This window comes from Python bivittatus, unplaced genomic scaffold, assembly GCF_059951505.1.
Source record: "Python bivittatus isolate LINGU-HERP-01145 unplaced genomic scaffold, Pbiv_v1 ctg000840_np1212, whole genome shotgun sequence".
NCBI classification, from domain to species: Eukaryota; Metazoa; Chordata; class Lepidosauria; order Squamata; family Pythonidae; genus Python; species Python bivittatus.
In genome coordinates, this window is record NW_028277113.1 from 37,015,001 (window position 1) to 37,022,500 (window position 7,500).

The 7,500-nt window shown below is 36.2% G+C and overlaps 1 protein-coding gene and 1 long non-coding RNA gene across 7 annotated transcripts in view; one reads left to right on the forward strand and one right to left on the reverse strand.

Annotated features, from left to right (window-relative positions):
* The window catches only part of ZNF521 (zinc finger protein 521), a 343,128-nt gene that overhangs the window by 331,764 nt on the left and 3,864 nt on the right, over positions 1-7,500 (reverse strand). The window lies entirely within an intron of this gene.
* LOC148213731 (uncharacterized) overlaps positions 1-7,500 on the forward strand; it is a 95,493-nt gene that overhangs the window by 3,320 nt on the left and 84,673 nt on the right. For 4 of the 6 annotated variants that reach the window (XR_015794092.1, XR_015794091.1, XR_015794094.1 and 1 more), the window contains exons 2-3: positions 1-142; positions 1,789-1,891. The exon at positions 1-142 is cut by the window's left edge and continues 886 nt beyond it. The exons of 1 other annotated variant lie outside the window; for it this stretch is intronic. This is a non-coding gene — a long non-coding RNA (uncharacterized LOC148213731). The remainder of the gene's footprint in view (positions 143-1,788; positions 1,892-7,500) is intronic. One more of the 6 variants, XR_015794093.1, reaches the window with a different exon arrangement.

A 7,500-nucleotide genomic window follows, 5' to 3' on the forward strand; every position in this document is an offset into this window, starting at 1 on the left:
CCCACAGATACCTCCAGAGAACCGGGGGGGGGGGGAGCGAAAGACCTTCTGATTTATGAACTACACTGTGTGCAGTTATGTACTGCGCAAGTAGGTATTATTCAGATGCAATGGAGGACATAGGCCCTATCAATCACAGTAGGTAAGTTTTTGAAAAACTCTGTCTATAATCACAAAAATAAGTTCCACCAGAGCAGATTTTAGTCCAGATCAATGCTGTTTTCAGTAGCAAGATGGGAATTCAGGCTTTCACATAGTGATTGTGTTTATGTATGACAGGAAGCATCTGTAGCAGCTAAAGGTGCTCCCAGGCAAAAGGGCTGATAAAATCTACACCTTTTCTGCATGAAGGAAACAAACTTCTTACATTTTTCAGCTAAAAAGGTCCAACTAGTCAGAAAATTATGATTGCTGTATTTAATACAAAACAGTGGCAGGACAGGAGCATTTCACGCACAACTAAAATACATAATTATGTACCTCTTTTTATTAACTATTTTTAACATCAGTTTGTATCATCTTCTCTGGTGCTGTACTAGAAAAACATTCTTTACTCTTTCCTTCCTTTACTGAAGCAAACATGAACATTCATACATGCATATGTATTTTTTTAAAAACACATTTTATTAAATCAACATTTTGGAATCATTTCTTCAATTTCATTTGTACCAGGAATTAAAGAATTCTTGATTCACACTTGCAAAATCAGTTTTATTTAAGAAGCAAAAATGCAATAAACACACATATTCAGGAGAATTGGCATGCTTATTATTTTAAAGCACAACTGTTGCTTAACTGCTGAGGAGCAAGTATTGTTTGCCCCAGATTATTTAAATGTGATAAACTCTGGATTGACATTCTTTCAGAAACAAAAAGTAAATTGGGGAGCAATTTCTAAGGTGAATTGTGACAGGGAAGCACATCATTAGGAGAGCTTATGCAGACTAGAAAAATATTGGCCCCCGTCGTTCTCAAAGTAAAAAAAAAAATGTTCACATTCTGTAGCACTCATACTGTTTTATGTGTATGGATAACATTACAGGAAAAATATTGCAGGTTTTTTACATATGGCCTAATTTTCTTTGCTGAAATTGCATTAAAAGTTTGAGGAGCTGTTTTTCAGTTACATGCAAATGTAAGTGATTCTGTCTAAATATACTGTACTACTTTGCACAACTCCTTTATGGGTTTAAGCTAGGGTAGGAAATGTAGTAACAGGAGACAACTGCATTAAGTGACTATCTCCCCAGTTTTCTAAATGTTTCTTACCCCTCCAGGAATAAATCTCAATTCAGGAAGCCAAGCATTCATCAAAATTTAATCTGTTTCTTTAAATGCACAACAAAAACTAAAGAAGAGCAAAACATAAAGCTTCTCATAAGCTTCAGGCTATATCTATACATGACCTGGATAATTTTCTAAAAGGAAATGCCTCCCGTCCAATCCTACAACCATATAAAAAGTAAAAACACTTGAAATAATATCTTACTCTTGCTCTTGATGCATGATTTATATGCTGTCATATGTCATTCACTTTTTTCCTTTCTTAATTTTAATGTGAAATAAAACTAGGATGGAAGGACTAGTGAAAGAACAAACCACATAAATGCACCTCATATTGAGGTTTTCGTTAGTTGTATTTTAAAATATTCACATATTTATATTTTTGCACTACAGAAGTATGGATGTAAGAGAATAAATAAGGTTTGTAAATGATTTGTATCCTCCAAAGAATTTGGAAATATTCAGTATCAACCCAAATTAATCCACAGTTTAAAATGTCCACAGCAAAGCATCAATCCCTTTGAGAAGTTTCAAATCACTGTGACAAAATTGCAATCCTGAGGTCCAAACCACTGAGGGGAAAAATAACCCACTGCTCTCACTACAGGTTAGTACATTTCAGGCTATTTTCCTTCTTCTAATCTCACTTATCTTTTATGAATTTTGCCGGCGTGCCACCACAATTCATTAGAATCAAGTTGCTATGTCTTCACAGACAGCAGGAGTGCAAAGTTTACTAATCGCAAAATGCACTGAGATTTTCCTCAACACAGTGTGCTTTTAAAACCCCTGAAGTCATGTGAAATAGGAGACCTGACCTCAAGACTCTATAAACCTGGCTGGTCTGGTTGTAGGTTGAAAGGTCAGGCTTGCTGGGGTAGGTCCTGAGGCTGTTTCAACCTAATAGTAACATTTGATTTGAACAAGATTGTGTTAAAAGCCCACATTTCATGAATTCATCTGTATTATTGGCATGTCTGGAACTTTGCTGAGAAGCTGACAGTCTAAAGCACACAAAGAGAACAATGATCAAGGAAGAACAAAAAAGGAAGGTGGAACTAGTAAATAGATAACATTATAAACTGAAAGGGGAAAACATTATTTTTCTGTTTCATCCTGCTTCATTTTTTTTTTTGCCTTCTTTGTCTCCCCCTAAGTTGTTTTCAATGTGGATTTCCTACTTTCTGTGGATTTCTCCCTTTTTCTCGTTAATCCATGATTAAAAGCACATAATTTTAAATAGATTTACAAATATTATCTGTTTTGTATTGGGTTTTGTGAACTCCATTAATAAACATATGAGAAACTGCATTAACTGGACTTCACAGAACAAAAAATCATGCATGTCGACTGATATCATTTCAAAAGTAGATAAAGTCACTTTTGACAATTTTTTTTCAAAAAAAATTAAAATAGGATATAAAGATTTGGGAGGGTTGCATTCTTTTTTCTGATTATTTTATATTAGTGACTTGGTATTCTTAATCGAACAAAAGGACCTATATGGTCAAGTTTTATTCTTTCTAAGTATTTTTCTTTATAAAGTATGGAACTGGGTGCTGAAAATCAGGCTCTCATGAAAAAACAAATATTTTTAAAAATTATAAGCAACTAAAGAAATTAAACTGCAATCAATCAGCAAGGACCAGATGGTATTCAGTGGAGAGTTCTAAAGGAACTAACAACCAGTATAACTGAGCTGCTAACAAAAATAAGTAATTTATCATTGAAAAGGCTCTACTAGCAACCTGGAGAATGGCCAAGGTTATACCCATCTCTTTAAAAGGTGTTAATGATGATCCTGGGAATTAAAGCTGGTAATTCACATTTTGGTATCAAAGATTTCCTGAAAAAAGTAATAAAATAAAAATCTGAAAAAATCTGCAAGTCCTATACACTTTTGGCTAACCTTCTAAGTTAATAATTCATAAAGTAGTCAACATGCATGAAAATGACTTAATTTTTGAAGAGCTTGGGATAAAGACAGATAGATGACAAAATAATGTAACATGGCCAAACCCCAGTCATGTTCTGTAACGTTGCTCCCAAATCTATATTTACAGTCCCGTACATGAGATTCAGTCGCATTGAGTATAGGTTTTCAACTAAATGTGTACAAGAGTGAACTACCATGAAAGAAGGAAAAAGCACATCCGCTAGTAAGTTCCATGAAAATCAAACGAACCAGTTCCTAAGACAATATAAGAACATAAGTAAAAAAAAAAAATGCCAGTGCACTGACAGTATAAATATGTGCCTACTATCTTCTTTATTAATCAAACTCCATGTTTCTTTATGAGAATAGTTAACATGTATGCTTTTACAAATGAAAAACCGAGGCATAAACATTAATTACATGACTTGAGGCTATAAAAGGAATCTAACCTTGTGGCACAGATGGAACAAAGGCATTTGTGAATTCTTCCAAAGTATGTTAACACCATTTAGATAATTTCCCAGACCACCTCCTCCAAGTGGAATTTGCCCAGCAATGTGCATGTATATATGGAGGGGGGGCTTAGTGATAAAGCCTGTATCAGAGATTTGTAGGCTTGAAGATTGTCCTTTGCCACAGTTACTCCAGGCTTTGGAATACCCTGTCTCCAGAACTATGTTCTGCTAGTATTTTCAAGATAGTAAAGAATGTATTATTTACTTGGGCTTCTGCTAGATCATGTTTATGGATTTTGTTGGCTTTGTGCTAATGGATTGCCATATTATTGTTGTTTGCATTTATTGTTTGTCTTGATGTGATTATATCTGTGTGACAGTCTGGTTCCCAAGGTATAAGCCACATATGAAAACTTGTTTCCATGTGTGAAATCTCCCTTGTGATCTAGATGTCTGTCACTACTAAAGCTAACACATGCAATAAAACCAGTAAGTGCTACCTTGGAAATTTGTGGGCTTTGCAGGATAGAAATTGGATCACATATATTAATTTAAAAAGTTAATATAATTTAAGAAAACTGAAAAAGCAAATGAAATGTTGGTAATTTAAAATGTAGTATCTGGAATAGTTCCCAAACTGTTGTCTGTGGATCATTAGTAATCCTTGATACTATTACAGGTAGTCAGTAATGTGGATACCAAATTAAAAACAAACAAATGAAATGGCATCCTTCTTCATAATTTCATGTGATATGGACATTCTTGACCCAAATCACAAGAATTAAGATGACAGCACCAAAATCTCATGAAGCTGTTTCTCCCTGCCTGGATCTAGTAGCAGATATACACACACACACATATACACATACTTATACAAATCTGTCTATCTCTCTCAGGCCGTACACAGAATATTATGCCACTCTGACCAAAAGAAAATAAATTCATGGGGTCATTGTTTTCTAGGTCCCCCAAAGTTTTATCTTTAATTAGTTGTTTTGTGTTGTGTGAACCCAGTTAATTTGCTTAGTTTAGGAAAACGAGTTAATTTACCGCCCATTAGGTGTAATATGTAGGCAGAACCAGTATGCACATATTATATTCTGTGTTTTACAATGTGTGGAAGGGTCATGTCAGAGGAAACATACTTCATTTTTGTTTTGATTACAAACTCTTCCTTCCAAAGGAGAGCTATGCAGGAGTCCAGCAGATAGAACTTTTCCACCTTTTCAAATTTTGAAAAAGTCTCAAACCCTGAGTATGTAAACCTATTGCCTTTAGAGAAGCAGCAAATATAATCACCAAGATGCTGATACTGTTCATTTTATAACACAGTTGCAATTTTATTTTAGAGTGTTATCATTTACCATTTTTGATGGTTATTTCAGCCATCAAAATAAATGGTTTTTATAGGAAATAAATGGTTGTTATAGAAAAGCAGAATAGAAAATACATGGGGAATGAATGATACCATGAGGAATGACTTATTACAGATTTTCTCAGCTTGGTGCCTCCAGATGTATTGGACTCTGCCTAGGAATTATGGGAGTTGAAGTGCAACACATCTGGAGAGCACCAGATTGGGAAAAGCTGGCATACTGTGCTTCCTCCCAAATTAGACATATATTTCAAATGTTGCCCTGGCCCAAACTGCATGAGGTTCAGTTAACCAGGAGGCCTAGAAGAAAAGTCTTTACTTATTTTAGAAGCCACCCTAAGAAATCCACTTTTCTCTTTTCATCTCTTTTACTTGATGAACATTTAGAATGTTCTGATAAGGGCTTTTCTTTAATCCCAGAAAATTGCTCAGAAATAAATATATTGTATTAAGCCTTTTTCATGGAGTCTCCCAGTCAATATAATGTACATCACTGTCTTCAGGGATGTGGCGATGGGCCAAGCTCTCCATTGCATTCTAAGCGCTAACCTTACTATTACCATCAGCATGATGTAATTTGTTAAGTGCCCTCTTTCCACAGCCTGCCTTCAATCACACGCACCCTCTTTCCTTGGCCTCCCTGCAGTCGCAGTCGCATGCCCCCCCCCATTGCCTCATTCCCTGGCCTTTCCGAACTTGCACTGCACCAAGCAACTCCTCCCACAACTCACACGGCCTGTGCCAGGCCGCCCAGGGCCTCTCCCATCCCCCTGCGGCAGCCCCTCACTCCTTACCTAGGGCCTCCTTTCACTTCCCACTTAAGGACCCGTGCATCTTAAGTTAGGACAACAACCAGGACTGCCTGGATTGCCATCGCTAAATGATGTGGTCATGTGACATCGTGCTTTACGACCGCATTGCTTAGCAACAGCAATCCCAGTCCCAATTGCAGTCGTAATTCAAGGACTACCTGTATTACTGATTTAGAGAATATAAATAAAAAGCAGATTCTTGCATGTGACAGTCCTTTTTCAGTGTCTATTTTTTTTTGTCATGTGGATCTCCTGATAACATAGGTTTATAATAACTCTGGACTAAGTGCTTGGCAATATGAACTATGAATTTGGCAAAAATGGACAGGGTATATTTCCATTTAAAGTCTTTGAAACCTTAACATACGCCTTTGCTCACCCTGTAGAAATATTCTTCTTTGAGAAAACCAAATTAAAACCCCAAAATGTATTCCTGAGCATCTTTGCAAATATCCTTCAACTTTTTGCTTTGCTAAGATTTTCACAGGGTTGGGAGTACTCAATTCTCCCAGAGTTTTTGGACAACTTTAAGCATCTGCACAAGTAATTGGTATAAAAACAAAATAAGGGCAATTCTATTCTCACACTTCAGGGCATAAGCTGATTACCAACTGAGGTTGCAGGAAGATTCCCTCAGTGACAGACTGTTGCAATTAGGTGCATTATGTGACATTTATACCAGTCCCAAAAGCCTCAGGCACCAACACAATCTGAAACAGAAATATACAAGATGGACAACTAGTTTGCTGTAGCATGGTGGTTGTTTTTTAAATGGCTTTTGTTTTCTACAACTATATGTTTTTCTTATGGAGTTGAACTAGTTTCTCCACCTTTTGGAGTCTCACTATAAATATGCCGTGGACAATCATGAGGAAGAAGAGAAAAAAAAAGTTGTGTTGAAGTGCCAAAGGAAGTTGCAGCTCAAAGCACAAGACAAGTTCTGTTTCCACTTACCCTCAAGAACTGTTTGTACCAACAGATCTAACTCCTGAAAATAATAAGTGATTACCTTTTTGTTTCATTTTATTTTGACAATGAATTAGATCTACTAATGTCTGCAAAGTTCAAACACAGCAACAGGCCTTCAATTTAACTGGATAATTTTTTGTAAATATCAGTCAGAAAGTCACAATAACTATTGTTAACAGCTTAAAATGCCATTTTACCAGGTTCTGTGCGAAAGAAAGTAAACAAAAAAGCAGCTTTTTTGCTTGTCACTCCCACCTCCCATCCCCAAATCTCTATGGCAGCTTTGCAAAACTGTACAAAGATTTGCCTTTTTAAAAGTCATCAGCTGTCAAAGACATTTTGAAGGTTGATATTCACATTATTAAGGCAAGTACTAGAGCTGAAAGTGATGCTATATGCTGAGCAACTAATACGTTTAGAAAAGCATCCAGTTTGAGGGTTAAATGAAAGCAAAAATAATCACTTTATCCATGTTTTTGAAGAAAATAAAACAGCTTGATGTAAGCTAAATGAATGGAAGCCTGTAACTTGAAAGGAATAGATAGATAGAGGGGGAAAAAAAGGTCAGAAGACTAAATTTTCCCTAAGGGAAAAGTCATTCTTTGGAATCATTAACCTCCTTCTAGGTCACTACTGGGAGGGGGTGGGAAGCAGCAGGAAATCCTCCTG